The sequence below is a fragment of the Polyodon spathula genome, chromosome 10, assembly GCF_017654505.1.
Source record: "Polyodon spathula isolate WHYD16114869_AA chromosome 10, ASM1765450v1, whole genome shotgun sequence".
NCBI lineage: Eukaryota > Metazoa > Chordata > Actinopteri > Acipenseriformes > Polyodontidae > Polyodon > Polyodon spathula.
The window spans coordinates 20,355,551-20,380,943 of NC_054543.1; the positions used below are offsets into that span (position 1 = coordinate 20,355,551).

Below are 25,393 nucleotides of genomic sequence, written 5' to 3' on the forward strand. Positions count from 1 at the left end.
CAAGTAATCTCACAGAGTCGTGGAAGAGATTCAAACAACACGTGGAGCTCATGTTCTCAGGCCCACTTAAGAAGATAGAGGAGGAGGAGAAATGCAGCTACCTACTACTTCGGCAAAAAAGGAAGGCACATATACAACACCTGGAACATCAGCGTAGAAGATGCAAAGGTACTGAAAAAATGTTATGATAAATTCGAAGCATACGTTATATGCCTAAAGCTAATCCGATTTTTGCCAGATACAAATTTCATGAAAAGACGCAAGGAGCCTCTGAAACGTTCGAACATTTTGTGACTGAACTTAAATTGCTGGTTAAGGACTGTGGCTACCAAAATAGTGAGGAAATGGTCAGAGACCGCATTGTGTTTGCTGTCAATTCGGTGAGAGTTTGGGAAAAGTTGCTAAACCAAAGACCAGAGCTTACCTTGGAGAAGGCTATAGACATAGCAAGGTCTCATGAAATAGCACTGGCTCAGTTGAAAACCATGGCTACCAACAGCATGAGTAGCATGTAGGCAGATGAGGGACAAGTACATGCAGTGAGAAGTTATGCGAGTAAACACGCAGCCCCAAAGCAAAGCTTCCATAAACAAACAGAGAGTGAATAGCAGCAGCTCCATGTGCCATAAAATGAACAAAGCATGTAGCTATTGTGCAAGAGAACACGGAGCTCAATAAGAATGCACCACTAGCTCGCCAATGCGCTAAATGTAAGAGATGGAATCATTTTGCAAAAGCATGTAGATCTAACGGTAACAAAGCCATACACGCAGTTCAAGAGAAAGTAGTAAACGAAAATTCTTCAGATCGTGAAGAGTTTTTCATTGATATTGTCAGCAAGGAAGTACAGAGTACCAGCTTGGAGCAGGCATTTGCTAACATTCAAATAGGGCCAAAAACATATAACATGGAATTCAAACTTGACACTGTTGCAAAAGTAAATGTAGTACCAGAGTGCAAATACCACAACATCTGTCCAGAAAGGCAATTGGAATGTACTAAGCGATGCCTTACAGGTTACTGAGGAGAGCAGCTTGCAGTAAAAGGCACCTGTGAGTTAGAATGTAGTTACAAAGACACTACATTGAAGCTGGAGTTCTACATCGTGAATACCCAAGCACCACCAGTCTTAGGGCTGAAAGCATGCCTTGATCTTGAGTTCAGAAAGTGAAGCAAATGCAATTATAGCTAAATATGCTGATATATTTAAAGGAATAGGACTATTTCCACATGAATGCACCATTCACCTTGATCCAGCAGCCACTCCTGTTGTGTATTCACCGAGAAGAGTTCTGCATGCACTCCGAAGCCACCTGAAACAAGAACTGAGTAACATGGAGAAGTCAGTGATCATTGCTAGAGTTACAGAGCCTACTGATTGGGTGAATGCCTTAGTTGTTGTCGAGAAGCCATGCACAGGGAAACTCTGTGTTTGTCGACCCCTGTGATCTCAACAAGGCTATCATATGTGATAAGAGCACGATCTTGCTTTCCAAAATACGAAAGAGCTGATCACACGTGAACCAGGTCCTGTACTCGCTTACTCTGACCCCAACAAAGAGTTGAACCTACAAGTGGATGCATCAAAGAGTGGACTTGGAGCTTCATTGCTACAGGAAGGCAAGCCAGTTGCTTATGCTTCAAAGTCACTCACAAACACTGAAAAAAACTATGCACAAATAGAGAAGGAGCTATATGCCATTCTATTAGGATGCAAACGATTCCACCAATACATCTATGGTCATCAGGTCATTGTGGAGTCAGACCACAAACCTTTAGAATCAATTGTTAGAAAACCTCTTGCAACAGCTCACCCTAGGCTTCAAAGAATGATTCTGCAGCTACAGAAGTATGATATCAGCATCACTCACCGGCCAGGGAAAGACATACCAGTAGCAGAGACACTGTCAAGGAAATCAATCGTCTACCATGACAACAGCCTGAGTGAAGGCATGTATACGTAGGTTCACACTGTCGAACGCAGCCTACTGGTCAGTGACAAAAAATGGCCAAAATTCAAGAAGCAACAAACAATGATGCCCAGATGACCACACGAAAGAAGGTCATAATGGAGGGATGGCCACCTTCAAGGAAAAACTGCCCACCCAGTGTTGTCGAATACTGGAATCACCGGGATGAGCTCTCTCAGATGAATGGCATCATCTTCAAAGGTGAGAAAATTATAATTCCACAATCTCTGAGATCACATATGCTAACACAAATTCATGCTGGGCACATGGGCATGGACAAATATAAACAAAGCACTACAAGACTACATTGTAACCGTCCACTACTACAGCAGATACTTTGAAGTGGAGGCAGCAACACAAAATGTGGAACTGTGATCCACAGCTGAAAGCAGCTTTTACTCCACACGGCATTCCTGAGAAAGTCATTTCAGACAATGGTCCCCAGTACAGCTCAAAGGATTTTGCTGACTTCGCCACTAGTTGGGATTTTCAGAACACATCAACAAGCCCTTACTATGCACAAAGCAATATTCTTGCAGAGAAAACAGTCCAGACTGCAAAACACGTGCTGGACAAAGAAAAAGCAGACAAAAAGGACCCCTACCTCAGTTTGCTGGAGTATCGCAACACCCCAGGTGACCGCTTCAAATCACCCGCACAGCTGCTGATGAGTCGTCGACTCTGCTCCATACTGCCTACCACTGACAATCAACTACAGCCTGTAGTAATCCGCTGTGAACTGACTCAAGCAAAACGTGAACAACGACAGCTAGATCAAAAACACTACTACGACAAAGCTGCCAAACCACTCCGAAAGCTACATTCTGAAGCTTGTCAGCATCCAGCAAGACAACGGTCGTTGGAAACCAGCTATTGTCGTAATGCCAGCCACCACCAACAGGTCATACTAGGGTGACCACCCGTCCATAATTGGGAGGGACAGTCCCGAAATGTAAAGATCAAGTCCCGGTCCCGGGCTTAATGCCTCCGGGACGAAATGTGTCCCGAATCGGTCAACACAGTGCAGTCTTACAGTCAAACCATAGCACATCTGTTTATAGCGCATCGTAGCACCACCCCTGCCTCATTATTTTGCCTGACACTCGCCAGTTAAAATAATAAAAAAAAGGAAAAATAAAATGTGTATATCCAGGAGCGCTCCCAGAAATCTTTCACATAGTACGCACAACTAACCACACCGACATCTCATCTCATACCGATAACGACTCTGCATCAACATGCTGTAAAGTGCTTCAGTCAGTGCTGCATTTCTGTTCTTTCCTGAGTTTCCCTTTTTAAAAATGAATAAACAGAGCGCGCTGCCATCGAGACAAAACAGCAACTACAGTGTCAGCCAAACAGTTCACAACAATAAAAGTTACAAATAAAACTATTTGAAATACAGACTTAAAGGAGAAACTAGCTCAAAAATGTTTTTATGCTGGTTCCATTTCTAATCATTTAAATAATTTTACTCTCACAATCACTACAACTACTCATTACAGCCCCCGACGCTCTTCGGGGGCAACAGTTAAAAAAAAAAAAAGTGTAAATAGTGTCCCGTTTTTCCATTTTGAAAAGGTGGTCACCCTAGGTCATACTATGTCCGTACAAAAGATGGACACACCTACCGTCGTAATCGTCGTCACTTGCTTGGCACAAAGGAAGAACACCAACATAAGATGTTTGACAACACAGACACTGCACCAACACGGATCAAAAGTGCCAGACAACAACATGGCTGGACCTGTGACTGCTAATGATCCACCAGATCAACAAACACTGGCACAACCACCGGTGCCTGATGAAGATTTAAGGACACCTTCAACCACGCTTTACGCTACCAGATCAGGACGCTATGCTGAGCCTAGAGCAGTGCTTGATCTGTGAAATGTAAAAGGATGTAGGCGGATCGCTGCCCTATTCCAATGCTCTGTTTAAAAAAAAAAGTTATTTGAAAGTTGTGTCAGATGATTGAAAAGATGTTCTGCTATTACATCATTAAAAGAAATACTAATAATCTTGCTATAACAGTGGATATGTAAAGGGTAATCATTTCCTGTTAAAAGTATTTGGTATTGATGCATATTAATGTTCAATGTTAAATATCTGGACTCATTGAAACATACTTGTAATAGTCTTAAAAGTTACTGAGGATTTTTTTTTTTTTTAAGAACAAAGGGGATGTAACTTTTAGAGTATTTGAAATGTGAGTTGTTGTTTGTTGCATGTATGATTGACCGCCACTAGGAGAAGGAGGTGTGTTTCTGGGTCACGTGGAGTTTATAGTGTTCTGAAATACTGTCTGCTTCGGTTTATTTAATGTTTAAACAGGTGCGCGAAATTCTAATTTTATTCTGCAACCTACCCGTGAAAAACACGTAATTTTACCGTGATTTAAGAAGACATCTACTCATAATGCATCCGTAAGACTTTTGCATAGCCATGTATATGTTAAAACATACATGTTTTTGTTTCATCCACATTAAAGTAACATCGATTTTTGATCTGACACTGTTTTAGCACTCAAAATGATGATTAATTATAACAACAACTTTGTTTATAAATAAACAAAATCATTTTCTAAAACAGTAATTTTAATGAAAAACACTATTCTAACAGTATAAAATAATTATTAAAACTCCCCTTTTTCAATTTTACAGTTAGATATAGTTGACGTTGTGGTTTACTGATAATACAGAATATCCTTCGAGATAATCATGCGTCCTACTATGTTATTATTTTTGTGGGATGAATCCCTAATATTGTGCGCATATGTTTCACATGTTACACTGAAAGTATTGGTCTCTGCTACAACAAGACTACATATTGGGTTCCTTCCTATAGGGCTACCACTGCTAAACACCGTTCGTGGGTCACCTGACTAGTGGTTCAAACGTGTGACGTGGGCTGACTGTTGAATTTTCTGAATACTGACAGCAGAAGAGTTATTAAGAAATTGTACCCTCCATGATCTCTGAGTGTTATAATGACGAGATCAAAAAGAGCACAGCCCCCCCCCCCCCCCCCAAAAAAAGAAAAGAAATATATGAAGCATATTTTCAAATATGCATTTTATAAATCAACAGATTCACGAACACTGTACTTGTCTTGATATATATACACACACACACACACACACACACACACACACAGTGCCTATAGAAAGTCTACATCCCCTTTAACTTTTTTTTCACATTTTGTTGTGTCAGTGCCTCAGAGTTTCATACATTTAAAGGAGGATGTTTTTCCCCACTTATCTACACGCGATACTCCACACTGTTAAGGGGAAAAAAGTTTTTATTGAGAAAAAAATAATACATTAAAAATACAAAACTGAAAGATCATAACTGGATAAGTCTCCACCCCCCTGAGTTAATTGTTTGTCACATGCACGCTTTGACCAGTCTTGGCCATAAAAGCCTGTAGCTCTTGCAAAGTTGCCATCGGCCTCTTGGCAGCCTCTCTGATCAGTCTCCTTCTTGCTCGGTCATCCATTTTGGAAGGACGGCCTGATCTAGGCAGGGTCTTAGTGGTGCCATACACCTTCCACTTCTTAATAATCATCTTGACGGTACTCCAAGGGATATTCAAGGCCTTTGATATTTTTTATACCCATCCCCTGATCTGTGCCTTTCAACAACTTTGTTCCAGATTTCTTTTGAAAGTGTCTTGGTGCTTGTAATTGAGTCTTTGCTTTGAAATGCACTACCCAGCAGAGTGAACCTACAGGAACTGCTGAATTGATCCTGAAATCATGTGAATCGCTAGAATTTAACACAGGTGAAGGCCACTTAACTTGGTGTGTGATTTTGAAGGTGACTGGTTACACCTAAGCTAATTTAGGATTGCTATTACAAGGGTGGTGGACACTTATCCAACCAAGCTAATTCAGTTTTTATTTTTAATTAATTTTCTACAAATTTCTAGAATATTTTTTTCACTTGGAAGTTGTGGGGTAGGATGTGTAGATAAATGAAAAAAAAATTCCAGGGTATAGGCAACAAAAGGTGAAAATTTAGAAAAGGGGTGTAGACTTTCTATAGGCACTGTATATATAGCAATGTATCCTGCTTACATCTGACTTTTGTTTTGGAAATTAATGTCTATTTTTTTTTCTGATCCTATACAGTTCCATAATGATTAGAATGTAAAATAAATTATGCAAAGAGTTATTTCAGTAACTTCAAGACTGTTTAAGGCAAGTCTTTCTCATTCACAATTCAATAGTTGTAATTAAACTCCTTTCTGTGTTATTCACACCCCAGTCCTACATTCCTGCGTGACCTCTGTTGTCAGATCCGGCTGAGGTTACGCAGTTTGCCGAACTTGGACAGGGTATGCGCGCAGCCCGTGTCATTTTACGTAGATCCTGCGCAGACTCTTAAGTCAGCGCGACTTGAACGCATCCAGAGTTTGCTTCAGTTAGTTCATGTTGGGTTGAAACAGCTGAGGCTTCAGACCCATCATTAGTGTTAATATTCCTATGTGCTGCACGCCGGCACGTGTATTTTATACTACAAAGAGGCTACTGTGCCCAACACAACAGTATTAATACATGACGTGTTAGGCTGTGACTAATACATTTATTTTGCCAGGTATTGTTACACTACGTCGTGCAATGTGGAGAGAGAAATTAAAATTTGACTGTAGGCAAGGTAGTTGACCGAAAGACAGTTCTGCCAGATTGAGGGCTGCAACGAGCAGGAAAAAACAAACAAACAAAAAACGTTTGTGTATGCTAAGGTGCCTTATAGCCGAGAAAGTCGAAATTCTTTAGCAGCTTCAATAAGTTCTCAATAAACACCCTTCCACCCCCCTCACAAACGTACAACAACACATACACATTATCTGAATCGCTAATGTGTTTTTTTAAAAAGACGATTTAAATTATTGTTTTGTTATATTAATCCTGCATTATGCCTTACGGACGGTTGATGTGGGGGAAAACAATGCTTAGAAAATGCCTCCATTTTTGTTAATCATATGCATTCTTTCATTTGAGCAAATGCTATTTAAAATATTATACAACAAATACATAGATACTAGCCTAAAAGTAAAGTCTTGATTAATCTGGTGCTGTGCGGAACAGGGCTTGTCAAGATTTCGCGTTGCTGTAAGTGCCTCCAGTTGGAATTTTGTATTGGTGACCTCGCCGGTGATTAACACGTTTAAAATTGTTAACCCCGTTGTGTTTTTTATGAGACTGTAGGGTAAAAACAACAACATAGCTCAGCCATGTCATACAGTGGATTTTTAAACAATAACCGCCATGTTTCGAAAGAAGTTCGGAAATTTTTACGAGCTGAAGCAGAGAGCTGCAGAATATTACGGAACAAACGGTGCCCCAGAAAATAGAGGATGTGCTGAATTCAGTGCTTTACAAAAAAACGGATGATGTGTTCAGGTATTTGGTATGTGAGAACTCTGGTTGTTTTGTTATTTATTAGTCACTTGATCAACTGCGTTATATTTATTTATTTATTTATTTTGTATAAGATACCATTCAGCTAAATTTTCTAGAAGCACTGGACGAGAGTGAAAATATTTATAGGTTTATTCAGCAGGGTTTTTTTTTTAGTTTTTTTTTTTTTTAATTATTTTTTATACCAAGTACGGTATTCTTTGTGGATATTTTTATTTGTTTTTAAATTATTTTTTAATTGTTAATTTTTTTAGGCAAACTACTTTTCCAATTTTTCCAATCCTCCACAGATAAGCAATCTAGTGGGAAAAGAAGTACATGATGGGAAAGGCCAACCAGTTGTACAAGTGGAAGTACTGTGTACAATTCAAAGCAATGAAAAGGTATTAGTTTATCAGTTCTCTGTGTGCTGTACAGTACATTTATATTAGGTCATAGAAACAGTAAAACCTATTATAACACCAGCTCACTGGCTACTAGCTAGTCTATCCCTGAACAGATTGTATAATTTCTTGCACAGCTGAATCCATTGTTTACTACAACCTTACTTAGTTCTAAATGTTTTTATTTTAACCCTAGCCTCTGTCCATTTATCACACTTTTTATTACATATATCTAGACCTAAGTTAATACATTTAAAATGGGATAGGCAGTCTTTAGCAGAAATTATTGAGGGTATCAGAATCTGAAGGTTACCATATATATATATATATATATATATATATATATATATATATATATATATATGGTAAGGTACCTGTCTGTCCATCTCGCTACAGTTTTGCCATTTGTGATATACGGATGTATGTAGGGGACTCACCATGCATACATTGGATGTAAGTCATGATGATGCCAGTTTTTGTATTTACAGTGTGGCCAGAGATTTATGTTGCTGACAAACTAACTACCTTCACCTCAGCCTTCTCCTGCTGCAAATAAAAAAGAGAAACGGGCCAGTGGCCAAAGTCAGACATGGGGTTTACATTTATAAAGGACAAGTGAAAAAATTAGATTTCTGGAACGTATAGTGCTACAGAAAACAGTTTTCCAGAAATGCACATTAAAAATACCACCAGCATTAAGAACGGTGCAGCAGAAAAGTCAGTGTATCCTAAGGTAAATAATGTCATGAATCACAAGCTGAGGGTTATATTCCAATCATATATCAATTGACATAATTTGGCTATTTGATCGATGTAGGATAGAGGTAAATAGTATCTATAACTTAACAACTACTCTAACTGATTAAAAATATACAACAATTTTTTTTTTAGATAAATCTTCTTTTTTGGAGCAGAAGTGAAACACAATACCACCACTCTTTGGCTGTATTTTAACTTTGCTGGGGTAATTCGTTGGCCCCCTTTCTATCAACACTAAATAGGTCTCATGCAGTTTTGAAAGAATCTTATGTTATAGCACAGATGTAGGTTAAAGGAATCTCTCAGATTCTATGTCTTATTCTCGGGTTATCTGTTTCCACTTGCACTCCAAGCCTGTTACTGTCTTTAAGTGTCAGTCAATGGGGGAAGTAGCTGGTTGGATAATGACAGGAAAGAAGCCATTGGGGTTGGGGACAATTTCACTCCTGGTAAAATGACCAAGCAAGTGCAAGTGAAAGCCTGCAACAGAGATTTCTTTAACCACATGTAGTATCATATATCATGTTTAAAAAAAATAAAATAAAATACAAGTTTACTAAAACATGTCTTTCTTTCAAAACTGGACTTCCATATATAATGAGTACTCAATGTGGAAGTTATTGAATTATTTTGATAGCTACATTCACATTAAGGACAACATCATGGGTTCCATCCTCACCGTCACGTCATTTTAAAATCTATTATTCATTTATGTTTTAATGCATTAATAATTCATGCTTCAGACTCCAATTAACAATGAAAATAATGTTTAAAAAGTACAGTAATTGTGTTTTAAGGTAAACATACCAATAATTTGGGGTCTGGCATCCTTTCCAGGCAAAAAGACTAGTGTTCCAGAGAAGCCCATCCCCCCAGCTGAACCACAGGAGCTGGTGTTGCCGGGTAGCATGACAGTAGGATCAGTGTCACTGGCTGTCTGCAAAGCTGCTGCCAAATTGAGCAGCATTCTCCTTTTCCAGCATATTTTCGCAATAAATCATCAACAGGTAAATATCTGTGGATCATTTAAATTATATCTAATTATGGCATAAGTATCCTAGAGGTAGTATTTTGTGTATTTTTTTGCTTGTTTATTGTATTTATTGTATTTATTTATTCGGTTTGAACCATGCAGTGGTTCTTAGTTAGTATAGACATCTTAGAGAATCAAGCACAAAAGGTCACGAAAAGGCAGTGCAGGTTCTAAAGTTGTTTCAATGTCTTGCCTATTTTGCTGGATCATTTCCATACAGTTTTCAGAAGTACACACGGCTTTCTCAGTGCTGATGAGACAGCCATACCAGCAGGTACATCTGAGTATCATATCCATAACAATGCAGATAATGGGCCAAAATGGAGTTTAATGGTTCACAAGCCTTTTGTTCAATATACCTCTTCGTTTTGGAGCTGTGTGCTGATATGCTGATTTCCCACAATTGTCTATTATTTTAATGGGCTGCTCCTAATCCCGATGTATTGGAACATGCCTTTATTTTGTGGGTATCGAGCGACAGCGAGTGGAAGAGATAGCGAGTGGGAGAAGTACAGGCGTGGAAAAGTACAGAGCAGTTTCGAAGCAGAAAGGAGAAATTGCATCTTGAATTGCTATAATCAGAAAACAGAGGACATTGGGGAAACATAGCAGCAGCTCAAAGTCAAACAGCCGCGTGTGTTTTTCTGATAACAAACAAGCTGAAACTCGGAGCAGCTGATTCAAATTCAGCGCCGTTTTGAGACACGGGCGAGGGGAGGAGCCAACAGCACAGCAGAACAACGCAGTTAAACGAGGCAGTCTTCCCAGCGACAGCGAGTGGAAGCGACAGCGAGTGGGAGAAGTACAGGCGTGGAAAAGTACAGAGCAGTTTCGAAGCAGAAAGGAGAAATTGCATCTTGAATTGCTATAATCAGAAAACAGAGGACATTGGGGAAACATAGCAGCAGCTCAAAGTCAAACAGCCGCGTGTGTTTTTCTGATAACAAACAAGCTGAAACTCGGAGCAGCTGATTCAAATTCAGCACCGTTTTGAGACACGGGCGAGGGGAGGAGCCAACAGCACAGCAGAACAACGCAGTTAAACGAGGCAGTCTTCCCAGCGACAGCGAGTGGAAGCGACAGCGAGTGGGAGAAGTACAGGCGTGGAAAAGTACAGAGCAGTTTAAAAGCAGGTTGACAGCTGCAGAAGAAACTAAACTTCAAAAAAAAAACCCTCAACATGGTCTTCAAGCCAGTAATCTGTGACACCTGCTTGATGTGGGAAATCCGAGAAAACCCAGCGGAGCTAAACCAAGTGTGCGTAAAGTGCCGCGCGATCCAGGATTTGCATAAACTAGTAAGCATGCTAGAAATGGAGCTGGAAGAAGTGAGACAGCAACAGGATCTTGAAGAACTGGCACACCCACAATTCATGGAAGTCTGCATCACCCCTAACAGACTGAAAGCTAAGGTTTACAATTTTAGAAAAGCAAACTATGAAGGCATGAAACAGAGACTAACAGAAGTAGATTGGAGTAAAATAGAGAAAACACCCACAGAAGAAGGATGGTTGTTCTTCAAAAATGTAGTACTAGAGGCGCAAAACAATTATATCCCTAAAGTAGACAAATCTAAATGTAAAACTAAATTGCCAAAATGGTTTAATAGATCAATTAAAAAAAATATTCAGCGAAAAAAGGCACTTTACAGAGCATTAAAAAAGGACCAAAAAGAAAGTACGCAGAAAGAGTACACAGAACTGCAAATGCAAGTCAAAAAGGAAGTTAGAAAGGCCAAGAGAGAAATAGAAATGAACATTGCTAAGGGAGCTAAAACCAATTCCAAAATGTTTTTCCAATATTACAACAGCAAGAGAACATTCAAAGAGGAGATTAAATGTTTAAGAGATACAAATGGCAAAATCGTAGAGGAAGAAAAAAAAATAGCAAATATGTTAAATGATTACTTTTCACAAGTTTTTACAAAGGAAGATACTGACAACATGCCCCACATGTCATCCAGTTCCTATCCAGTTTTAAATAACTTTAGCATAACTGAGGCAGAAGTGTTAAAGGGACTAGGAGCTCTTAAAATAAACAAATCCCCTGGGCCGGATGAGATCCTCCCAGTAGTACTCAAAGAAATGAAAGAAGTAATTTACAAACCGCTAACCAAGATCATGCAGCAGTCTCTTGACACAGGGGTGGTACCGACAGACTGGAAAATTGCAAACGTAATACCGATCCACAAAAAGGGAAACAAAACTGAACCAGGTAACTACAGACCAGTAAGCCTGACTTCTATTATATGCAAACTTATGGAAACTATAATAAGATCCAAAATGGAAAATTACCTATATGGTAACAGGGTACTGGGAGACAGTCAACATGGTTTTAGGAAAGGGAGATCGTGCCTAACTAACTTGCTTGATTTTTTTGAGGATGCAACATCGATAATGGATAATTGCAAAGCATATGACATGGTTTATTTAGATTTCCAGAAAGCTTTTGACAAAGTCCCTCACAAAAGATTAATTCTCAAACTGAACGCAGTTGGGATTCAAGGAAACACATGTACATGGATTAGGGAGTGGTTAACATGTAGAAAACAGAAAGTACTGATTAGAGGAAAAACCTCAGAATGGAGTGTGGTAACCAGCGGTGTACCACAGGGATCAGTATTAGGTCCTCTGCTATTCCTAATCTACATTAATGATTTAGATTCTGGTATAGTAAGCAAACTTGTTAAATTTGCAGACGACACAAAAGTAGGAGGAGTGGCAAACACTGTTGCAGCAGCAAAGGTCATTCAAAATGATCTAGACAAGATTCAGAACTGGGCAGACACATGGCAAATGACATTTAATAGAGAAAAGTGTAAGGTACTGCACGCAGGAAATAAAAATGTACATTATAAATATCATATGGGAGATATTGAAATTGGAGAAGGAATCTATGAAAAAGACCTAGGAGTTTTTGTTGACTCAGAAATGTCTTCATCTAGGCAATGTGGGGAAGGTATAAAAAAGGCTAACAAGAAGCTCGGATACATTGTGAAAAGTGTTGAATTTAAATCAAGGGAAGTAATGTTAAAACTGTACAACGCACTTGTAAGACCTCATCTTGAATATTGTGTGCCGTTCTGGTCACCTCGCTATAAAAAAGATATTGCTGCTCTAGAAAGAGTGCAAAGAAGAGCGACCAGAATTATTCCGGGCTTAAAAGACATGTCATATGCAGACAGGCTAAAAGAATTGAATCTGTTCAGTCTTGAACAAAGAAGACTACGTGGCGACCTAATTCAAGCATTCAAAATTCTAAAAGGTATTGACAGTGTCGACCCAAGGGACTTTTTCAGCCTGAAAAAAGAAACAAGGACCAGGGGTCACAAATGGAGTTTAGAAAAAGGGGCATTCAGAACAGAAAATAGGAGACACTTTTTTACACAGAGAATTGTGAGGGTCTGGAATCAACTCCCCAGTAATGTTGTTGAAACTGACACCCTGGGATCCTTCAAGAAGCTGCTTGATGAGATTTTGGGATCAATAAGCTACAAACAACCAAACGAGCAAGATGGGCCGAATGGCCTCCTCTCGTTTGTAAACTTTCTTATGTTCTTATGTTCTAATAGACATGCAAGTCACCTAACATACCTTCCTTTTTAAAACACTAGCAATCCAAGTGACAGATAATTTAAAATTGTGCAAAGCTTGAAACAATACCACTAGTACTATAAAATATGCCTGCATTTTCTTGGGATCAATGTGCTATTATTGGCTATTAAAGGCTGACATGTCTCCAGCAGACTCAGTGTGGTCATGCTCCAACTTAACCCTGGACCGGACCAGGGCCCTGAACATGGCTCTGCAGTCAAAGAGACCCTCCCCGGTGATCTTATTCTTCCTGGTCTTGTAGATAGTAGTAGTAGTAGTCCTATTTAAAAGCCCACATTGGGACCGTTAAATGACAGCTGGAGAGAAGAATTCATATTAGCATCTTCAATTTGAGAGGTGCTAAATGGATGGGCTTTTAACTAATTAAATTTAAAAAAATGGTTAAAAGGACTGTAAATTAAATATTCAAAAGAAAAGGGGGGGTGGTACAGAGCATGCCACTCAGAGCCCACTGGTCGACAAAGGCTGACATGTTGCCAGCAGACTCCGTGTGGTCATGCTCTAACTTAACCCGTGACCGGACCAGGGCCCTGAACATGGCTCCGCAGTCAAAGAGACCCTCCCCGGTGATCTTGCGCTTCCTGGTCTTGTAGATAGTAGTAGTAGTAGTAGTAGTAGTAGTTGTAGTAGTATGATGATGATGATGACATAAGCAAGCATGTTTTTAGTACTAGTGTTGGTTCAGACATTTACCTTCAAGTCAATGTGCTGGGTCACAAGTCTTTTATGAAGCTGCAAAACTTTGAGAATTCTATTGCCTGATTAAGCAGAAAGTCAGTGACACACAGTAGATAATAGAATATGGAACTGGATGTTTACACAGATCCTTGTATTTTCTGAATATATCCTAAGGAAATGGGACATCAAACTGATCCCTGGGGAGCACTATATATAGGATATTTCAAGTATTTTGCCACAGCCTTTTTAGTTACCTGATATAATATAAATGTAGATTGCACACTCATTTTGATTATATGGAACATTATACACAAAGTGAATATGCTATATCCCTGTATTGTATTGTTTGTTTTCTTTTAGCAAACTATGAAAGACATTCAGATGCCCATACCAATGATATCGTTTCTGTCTTGTGGAAAATCATCGCCTGGTAAACTAAATCTAATGAAGGAAGTGATTGTGATCCCGAAACCCGGCTAACATTTAGATAGGTAAAATGTAGCAGCAGTCTCATCAGAGTGCATTTTAATAGAAAGATATCCTATGGTTACTAAGCTTTTTGACAAGTGTGCATTTGGCATCAGTATGACAGGTCTTTCCTGCAATTTGTAAAAGAAAAAGAAAACTGTTCATGTGTCACCGGTGGCTGGGTGGTGATGTCATAGACCAGGAAATAAACAGAGGCACAGGACTGTGGGTTGATGCGCTGGGCGCATGTTTAATAAATAAATCCAATAAACAGAAACAAAACACTTTAACAAAACAAAAAGGCACGATGGCCAAAACAAAATCACCTATACAAACAAGTATCGTGATGGTCTATCCTCGGCACGAGTAGCAACTGTTTAACTTATAGATCTTTTTAGATCTCTGTCACTCCTCTTAACCCTCTCCAACCTTGTAAATGTTTGATGTGCTTTTAAATAAAGTGGCCATCTACAAATTGGTAATAACTTATTCAATTTGGAGATGGCCACATTTGCAAAACAACACATTTAAATAATAATAATAATAATAATAATAATAATAATAATAATAATAATAATAATAATAATAATAATACAGTAATCATACAAAAACAATACAAATAAATATAGGGGCAGCCATACAAAAATACCAAAAATGCAAGAAAATATCTACCCCCACACCCCAGATTTACAATTTTATTTTTATTGATTTGATATAGGTCTACTGAGTTGGTTAAAACATTTATACATCAATAAATAATGTTCCCACCCCAAGTCATTCGTCCTTCCTAGAAAATCGATATACGTTTTTGGATAGCACTGCTCTTGTGAGATGGTTTGCTTATTTGAAGAGACGTTGATTTATCTTTCTGTGGAGGGGTAAAATTGGCAACTAACGGTTTGACATCCAAGCACCAAAAATCAGCAGGGGTGGTAGAATACTTTCAGTGTCACAGTACACTGAAACACTGTAGCTGTTAACTGTTAAAAAGTGTAATGATATTAATGATTGAGCGTATTTTTTTAACACAGTGGTACCTAGGTGTAGATTTGATCAACCTAAACCCTGCTGGGATGAGCCACAGCTGGGGAATCCCCGGTGCTGTACAATGCTCCAATACTATCCAGTTCTGCCTTTTCAGGGTAGGCAGGTTTTGCAGTGGTAAAGCATGCATAAAATAGATTCTTATTTTATTTGCATATACTGTACGTATTCATTGGAAAAACAACACAAACCCTCTAGAGCATTTTTAAACACCACAGAACAATAAGGGTTGAAAAAAGGCCCTACAAATGTCATTGTTGTGTGATAGTTCCTGTGATGTTGTTTAACCTTTAATTTGACTCGGTGCTTAATGCATTCCTCAATGAAGTACTGACTTTTTTCAGCTCGCAAGTACCTGTGCTGGGGCTTTCTGAGTCAATTGCTTGTAAAAACTAAGGCAATGATAATAACTATTATTCAATTTCTCAGAGTTTTAACATACTGCAAGAACTTCAAAACAACTGATAAAGTTGATGAATACTTGTCACAAAGACGGCTACAGTGGGTGACGTCAGACCAGAAACCAGGAATCAAGAAATAAACAACAGAGATGGAGTTTGGTGAAGCTGAGTGAATGGTCTCGCTCAGCATTTAATAATGAACAGACAGACAGAAAATAAAAGGTTGTAAGACAAACAAGACACAGGACACGGCACTCGTAGCCAAAACAAAAAGACAAACAAAAAGGACTATATAGACAAAACATGGTGAGCTTCTATTATTAGGTCTATTACAATTACCTCCGTCTCCAATCCTGTTCTCCACTCACCGAACACACAACATACAACACAAAATACACACAGGGGCGGGGCACTTTGCCACAATACTGCATCAAAAACAGGGGTAAGAAAAAATGATTATAGCATTTTTGGCCACTAGAACTAATTCATGTTTAAGCCTTTCTCTCTAACCAAACATATTTGGCACTTAATTGTTATTGGTTTTCACAACATGAGTAACAGCTTTTTATAGTGTATGAATTGCCATGCTTTAAATGTAGTTAATAGTCGCAAGGTTAACGTTATCCAAGTGTTTTAGAAATTTAGATTTTTGCCAAGGGTGGCAGATCTACATACAACCAGTATTTAACCCTATAATAATCTTGCTGGGCTAATTTATATATTAGCACCAATACATACAATAAAAATAAATAAATAAATAAAAACAAACAAGATATACATTTAAGACATTATGATCTTCTACTGTTCAGGTAATTTAAAATAAATCCCTTAGTGCTTATAAAGTAATATGTAAGTGTAAAGTACAATATATTCTTCAACTTTAAACGAAATTAAACAGAACCTACTTTAAACTATATATCAATGCAACATTCATGAGATTCATTTTTCCTATTCCATTTACACCCTATCCTGAAAACAGTGTCTGATCTTGGTGCATTAGTGATAGGATTTGAATGACTTGAACAGCCTTCGGATCTCATTCGAGAAGCCTCCAAGACTCTTGAACTTACAGTCGGGGAAAATTTACATTTAGCAATAAACTGTGCTGCACACGAGCTAATAGACTATATAAGTAAAGAGCAGTACAAGTATTGTGCAGTAATAGTTAACATATCCATAAAGGGGAATTCACCAGCTTATAATATGGTTTGGAAAATTCTGCAATAGAAAACCGACAGAATCTTGTCAGTAACTTAGAGACAGCTTTGTTCACACAACAAACCTATTTTTTTCTTTTAGGAATAATTTTACCTGGGAGTGCTGCAACAATCAACAATACTTTTACATATTGTAGCATGCAGATTGAGGCCATATACTATTATGCATTTTTTATTTCACAACATTTTATACATATACTTCTCTATTACAGTGGTTCTCAAAAGTATTCACCTGCCTTGGACTTTTCCACAGTTTATTGTGTTACAACATGGAATCAAAATGGATTTAATTAGGAGTTTTTGCCACTGATCAACACAAAAAAAGTCCACAATGTCAAAATGAAAAATAAAATCTACAAATTGTTCTAAATTAATTACAAATTTCTAAAATGGAAAATAATTGATTGCATAAGTATTCATCCCCTTTGCTATGACACATCTAAATAAGCTCTGGTGCAACCAGCTGTCTTTAGAAGTCACGTAATTAGTTGAATAGAGTCCACCTGTGTGCAATTAAGGTGTCTTACATGATTTCAGGTTAAATACACCTGTCTCTGGGAGGTCCAACAGTTGGTTAGTACATTTCCTAACAAAAACTACATCATGAAGATGAAGGCACATTCAAAGCAAATCCAGAATAAGGTTCTTCAAAATCACCAATCAGGGGTAGGATATAAGAACATTTCCAAGACATTGAATATCCCCTGGAGCACAGAAAAGACCATTATTAAGAAATGGAGACAATATGGCACAACTATGAATCTATAGAACAGGCCGTCCTCAAATCCTGAGTATCCGGGCGAGAAGGGCACTAGTCAGGGTGGCCACCAAGAGGCCTGTGGCAACTCGAAAGGAGTTACAGTCTTCCACGGCTGAGCTGGGAGACACTGTGCATACGGCAACAATAGCCTGGGTGCTTCACAAAACATGGCCTTTATGGGAGAGTGGCAAAAAGAAAGCCATTGTTGAAAAAAAAACTTGCATCAAATCTCGGCTAGAGTTTGCCAGAAGGCATGTGGGAGACTCTTAGACCAAGTGGAAGAAGATTCTATGGTCTGATGAGACCAAAATAGAGCTTTTTGGCCTGAATGCTAAGCGCTATGTTTGGCGTTAGCTTGACACAGAACATCATCCTGAGAACACCATCCCTACCATGAAGCATGGTGATGACAGCATCATGCTATGGGGATGCTTCTCTGCGTCAGGGCCTGGAAAGTTTGTGAAGATAGACAAAATGGATGCAGCAAAGTACAGAGAAATCCTGGAGGAAAACCTGCTAATGTTTGCAAGAGACCTGGAACTTGGGAGAAGTTTCATCTTCCAGCAGGACAATGACTCCAAACATACAGCCAAAGCCACATTAGAGTGGGTTAAAAACAAAAAGATCAATGTCCTGGAGTGGCCCAATCAAAACCCGGACCTCAATCTAAATGAGAATATGTGGAAAGAGTTGAAAATTCCTGTTCACCAAAGGTCCCTATCCAACTTGATGGAGCTTGAGCAATTTTGCAAAGAAGAATGGGTAAAATTGCAGTGTCCAGATGTGCAAAGCTGGTAAAGACTTATCCAAATAGACTCATGGCTGTAATTTCTGCCAAAGGTGCCTCTACCAAATATTGACTCAAGGGGGTGAATACTTATGCAATCAATTATTTTCTGTATTGTATTTGTAATTAATTTAGAACAATTTGTAGATTTTATTTTTCACTTCGACATTATAGACTTTTTTGTGTTGATCAGTGGCAAAAACTCCTAATTAAATCAATTTTGGTTCCATGTTGTAACACAATGAAATGTGGAAAAGTCCAAGGGGGGGGTGAATACTTTTGAGAGCCACTGTATATCTCATGCAGCGTGCAAGTAAGTGGCATACAGTGCTGGATTGAAACTTTAAAAGCTGAGATTTACCAACCATCTTTTTACACCACGGGAATGTGTAAAGCCAATTCACAGCAGAACCTGCAGACCCACATTGGATAGATGGCAGAGGCATCCATTTTTTGTTTTTTTGGGGGGATCTATGTATTAGACAGGCACAGGTATATTGGGCTGGCACAGTGGCATAATGCACTCACTGTTTTTATTTTTTATTGCTGCTGCTTTTATGCAACAAAAAATGCAAATATGAAGTGATGACCGGAACACCAAAGAATCCTGATGAGGTGGTGGATCTGTATTTGGATTTAATAAGCCGCTACCCAGCAGTTATTGCTCGATAGATCCCTTGAGGAAAGAGGTAAATCAGTGACAGTTCACTTTTTTTATCAGGTGCTGTTTTTCCCATTAGTGTTAGCATTTGTTTTTCAGTACACTTGGACCTTAAACATTGATATCAGCAGTTGTAAAACTGACACTAGAGGTAATTGAATATGTTACTGTAGCAGGGAGAGATCTGTGCTGACTCTGCTGGCGTGTTCATGGGCTGCAGGAAGAGGGCGGCAATCGCCCAACAACCGCCTGTGAGTCATGGCAGTGACACGGGGAGGTGGGAAAGTGGGTGTGTGGACTTCCCCCCTCTCTGAATGGCTGAGAGGCGAGTCTTGGGTGATTGTTGGTCCTATAAAGTAACTCTCTGCTGTCTCCTCAGCTCTGCCCACTTAGACGCACCGAGAGTGCGGAAGCTCTGATCCAGGACCGGGAATCAGGCGAAACAAAGAGAGTTTCACAGCGAGACAGAGAGAGCAGAGAACCCTTGGGCAGACCCCGGCATATTGTAAAAGAGCAGGCTAGTTAGCCTACAGAGTAGGACGGTGATCCGGGTCGTGCGGGTAGCGGCGACCGGGATAACGCTGCCAAGGGCAGCACCTTTTATTTGTAGTTTTATTACTTTTATTTTCCATTGTTCTTTTCGCCTTCTGTTTTCATTATTATTTCTTTGAGCACTTGCGAGTGCGCTTGCTGTTCACGTACCAGCTGTGGTATTTCCGTGGTGCTGTCTATCATCATTGATAGGCAGCCCACGGTCAACAGTGCCCTCTGCCGGAAAAAGCAAGAACTGTTCGCAAATAAAACTGGGCACCTGTGTGGTGTTTTCAAGTACCCCTGTCTGTCTCCTAGTCAGTGAATTACCCACACCCCATCCACAGTTACATAAAAACATTTCATGTAATTTGCATTCATACTCTGAGTCAGAATCAGATAGCCCTCAACTATGTAACAAAGGGAATTTTATAAACTGTAAATGAATGAAAAGACTAACCACTAGCTAACAGTGTAATCATGCACCCTGTTCACAAAGCTTTAATGAGTTATTTAAAGTTAGTTTATTTATTTGATTGATTAAATAAAGTGTTATAGTTATTCAAGAAACTGGTCTACAATGTAGTTGGTTTCTTTAACAGCAATCAAGAAAATGTGCATGCATAGAAAAAAGTATGTAATCAAAACTTTATCCCCATGCATGCTATATGATTTAAAAAATGTGTACTTTATAGAAGCAAAATCTGACAAATTAGCCAAAAATGGCATTGTGAACAGGATGGCTTTGTAGGGGTGATGTCAGACCAGAAGGACGAAGAACAACAAAGGTAGGGTGGTGAATCTGTGACGCTACGGCATCCAAAGTTTTATTGTAAATAATAAACAAAAAGGTTTAAACAAAACACACAAAACAGGACATGGCACTTGAGGCCAAAATAAAAAGGTAAACAAAACAGACAACACTAAACAAGACAGTGGACGAACAGATAAACAAGTACCATGCTGGCAGTTCCAGCACATTGTAGCAGTTGCTCTCAAAACCCCCAAAACTCCTTCTCTCCCATTCTCCGCTCACGAACACACAACCCCGAGTGAGTGAAAACATGCAGCTTTTATGCAGCTGTACCGAGACTCAATTGCTAATCAATCATTCAATTGGAGTCTCGGTACAACTGCACGTGAATTAATAAAAGTGCAATTCCACGTGCTCACATATTAGTTTACTTGCGAGTGAAGTGCTGTGCAATCCTGGTGCCTAAATACAAAATATATATTTTAAACACTTGTGCTCGCAACCCGTATTTATATCCCTTGTATTTTATACATAAACACCAACATTAAACATACTACGTACAACACTTATAAATATAAAGGGAAAGGACACTCCGCCACAGGCATATACTTCCAAAATTGTAAACTAAGAGTTAAACAATGTTATTTTTGTATTTTGTAATCGGAAATTAGTAGTATAAGTATTTAAACATCTCATGCCTTTAAAAGTTTGTGAATTCAGATAATCCCACATATGCCAGAGATAGCTCTTGTTTTTTTCATTTCTCATTTTATGGATTTACAGCATTATAATAAACAATGAGTCCATTAATAAAGTAAAACCACTTAAAATAAGGTATCTGTTTTAGAAAGGTTACCCTTGTTAATTAGCAACTGCGTAAGGCTACTGCAGTTTTAGGATAAAATATAGCGATAATACGATTTTAAACTTGGTTGATCCTGACATAACTACATGTCTGCTTGATTGAAACAGGACAAGGAGCAGTGGAACAAACTATACATTGCTGTGAGCTCCAAATGTTATCTGCTTGCTGAAACAGCCTCAAAACTAATCAGTTCACTTCTAGTGGAGGAGGATCTGACTGTGCCTGGGTTCATTGGTGTAATCTTGAAACAGACCAATCAGACCACTGTCTCAGACATGACTGAAGTCAACAGATGCATGAAAGGTTAGTGATCAGATTTTTAAAAAACAATGTTATCCTTGTGCACTTCAACTATACTTTTTTTTTTAAAGTTCTTTGAACATACTTTGGTTCTTTGAACGTTCTTTGGTCATATTGGTCTGCATCCAAATTCCACAGGCTTCTTCTTTTTCTTGTACTTGGGGGGACTAATACCTGCAGACCACAATTGAGAACAAGCTGTTCTAATGAGTTGCATATTCATATGTTCTTGCTGGTTGTACAATGTTAAAGTCACAGCTTGACCAGTAGAGTTCCCGGAGTGGCTCACCTGGTAAAGACATAACCATTAGGTGTGCAGATTGAGTCACAGTTAGGTACACTCAGGTTAGCATCCTGTCTGTCCCAACTTATCAAGCCTAGCTGAGAATCTGCAATTCTCATGCCATTTTTGAATTTGTGTTATATGTATTCCTGTATAACTTCTGTTCTTTCTGGCTAAATGTCTAAATCTAGTTAAAGAATTATCTATTTCAGATCAGAAGTGTATTTCTGTGTTTGGAACTACAGATTGAGACTCTTCTAATGATTCCCTAACGGATCTTGTGAGTACTGTGCACCCGAATCCTATGAGTGCTCTTTCTAGCAATAATTTGAAATGTAAAATAGGAATTTTCTATACATTTTATACTGTTTTAGTTTTCTAATAATTTGTGCATCAGGAATTCTTTCCAGTATTGTACACTGAACCCATTAAAAATTACAAACTTATTAGTAGCAACATTACCATTGGTCCTGTTATTGTTTTACTGAAAATCTTTTTGTTCTTTGCTTGAAACTTTCAGTGCCAGCTTAACATGTCCAGCAGAGAGACTGGGCCTATAAGAGACCAGACCATATAGCTGCTTTACAGTACAGGAAATGATAGTTAACACTTTGCAAATTTAACTAAAACTTAAATAAAATCCATGAGATTTTGTATTTGTATTATTCAGTCAATTTTTTTTGTTTCACCTGTAATTCAACATGAGCGTTTTCAATGAATTTCGCTGTGCATTTTTCTATCATAATGAAATCCCAGTGTAACATGCTTTCATACCTTCAGGCTGTAGGAGTGGGAGCCAGGTTTATCAAACTGGGAGGTCTGTGTCGTGGCAAGTGGGTGACTAAATACTGCCGCCTGCTTTCTACAGAGGATGAATTGGCCCAGCAGGGAGCCCTGGGTATGGCTTTTTTCTTTCTTTTCAGCTGGTAGAACATAAGAGACAAAGGCCAAGGAGGAGCGACATAAATTGCTCAGCTGGGGAGAATGGATTTCTAAAGACTTAATGAAAGAAACTTTGTTTCAGGAATCATAAGGAAAGGATCTGGCAAAATGTACATTGGTTATGTTAATTGGCAACCTAATTGAACCTAAAATACAAGGACATTGCACCATTGCAAAAGAGTGAGTTAATCTACTTTTTACAAATAGCCTGTGTCAAGCAGCATATTTACCAATCAAAAGATACCTCAGACCATTTAATACATAGCAATAACAATAAATAATAAAAAAAACATTACATTTGGCATCCATAAAAAAACAAAAAAAAAAAAAAAAAAAATGTTTCCAATTTAAAAAAAAAAAAAAAATTGTACTTCTTCTAAATAAACTGTGTCCTAATATTTTTTTTTATTCTGGATAACGCTGTAGTTGTAGTTGGTTTTATATCTTCAATGCAACTTTGCTGTAAGCTAAATATAATATATATTTTGTTATAGTGGAGCTATTGAAGGGGCATCTGAAATCAGTCAAACAAAAGATAAGGTCAGAACTATAAACAGTCATTTCAAAAACCTGCAGTGGTATCCACAAATAAAAGGAAACACTGTTCCGGAAACACATACAAAGCTTTGCACAGTGTTCCATGTTGTGTGCACCTTTATCTCTATTTGATTTTCTACATTGTTGTCTACAGGTCCTGCAGAAAAACATTCCCTGTTCTAACTGGAGAAACCAACGCCCCATCCCAATCTTAATTCAGTACCACTATGTGGCAAAGTGCCCGCCCCTGTTTGTATTTTGTGTTGTATGTTGTGTGTTCGGTGGCAGGAGAACGGGATTAGAGACAGAGGTAATAATAATAATAATAATAGTAGTTAAAAATATCTGCTCACCGTGTTTTGTCTGTATAGTCCATTTAGCTTGTCTTTTTGTTTTGGCGACGAGTGCCATGTCCTGTGTCTTGTTTGTCTTGGCAACCTTTTATTTTCTGCTTGTTTAAATTATTAAATGCTGAGCGGTACCAATCGCTCAGTTCCACCCAACACCCCCTCTCTGTCGTTTATTTCCTGGTTCCTGTTTCTGGTCTGACGTCACCCACTCCAGCCGTCTTTGTGACACACAAGTATTGTATTTGTGCAGAAAAAAAGAGGAGTATAATTATTTTTAGTCTTTTACTTTTGGTAATTATTTTAATAAATAAAATCATTTTTGTTTTTGAGAACTTGAATTTCCTTACTATGTCATCAGATGTTACTATATTGTATAACTTTTGAATGTTACAGATGTTACAAGATTGTATACAAATATGTAAGATCATATATATATAAACTATATGTGATACATATATATATATATATATATATATATATATATATATAAAACTTATGTATCAAACTTTGGAGGTGGTGGTCATATACCACCAGACAATAGTGACTGTTATCATGTGGTCAATCACAAGTAATACGACAAGTGTAAACGTATAAGACATTGACGAAAATATATGGTTTTAAAAATAGCAAACAATAATAAACTTAACATTATTTTTATTAGGCCTCTATAGATTATCCGGAGATATCACTTGCTGCGACATTAAAAAAATAAATAAATATATAAAGCTGTTAAAGGCTTGTATGCTGTCATAAAGGCTGAAGTCTGGAGTACTTTGACAAGGTAGCGCTGATAGATCTGAAAAGATTAAATGTCCCTTTTGAGTCAACCACCTATGTGTATGTAAGGTCCAGTGTTATATTATGATAAATCAGTTAATACATTAAAAAAAAAAAAAAAAAAAAAACTAGGAATATGAGTAATTATTATAAATGGTCAGTACAGTGCTGCCTTGATGTTTCGCTTTCTGACGCTTTAAAAATATTGAGGGTAGTGAATTAGGGAAGGCCCTTACAAAGTATAGTACAGTACAATTTACTGTAACACAAGGGAATCACAAATGATCATGAAATAACAAAGGAACTCTGTATTATAAAACTTAAATAATGATTAATAGACAAAAACAAACAATAAACACGACAAAAGTACTTTTAGTTTTTTTTTTTTTTTTTACTGCATTCCAAATAATACTTGCAAGAGAAATACAGTGCATATTAAATTATATCTCCTGACTTTCTGTACTTTCCCCAGTATTTCTTGTTTTAGTGTAGCACCACCAGTTGTAAAGAGCAATTTTGTGATTTAGTGGACTACAGAAGAATCAAGACAAAATTACAATGGCTTGAATAGATCTGCACTGTTGCATTTCACCCAATTAACAATCAATTGTTAACCATTTCTTTAAAGTAATTTAAACAGACAGAAAACACAAATACAACTGTGTTCTTGCACCAGTGTTGTGATTTGCTTACTTTCTTTACAAGTGAGAATGTAGTTAGCAGCACTTACCTTTGTACATGACTCAATGTCTAATGACTTTTTGTGCCTGGACACTGAGTGGGGAGGGCATTACAATTATAGCAAGTATATCGTAAATCTAGAGCTTTAGTAATGTTGGTTACACCTCCTGATTG

At 38.1% G+C, this 25,393-nt stretch overlaps 1 pseudogene; it reads left to right on the forward strand.

The window, feature by feature from the left end:
* The first annotated feature begins 2,331 nt into the window (after positions 1–2,331).
* On the forward strand, positions 2,332–22,997 carry LOC121321679 (annotated as a pseudogene).
* The last annotated feature ends 2,396 nt before the right edge of the window (positions 22,998–25,393 follow it).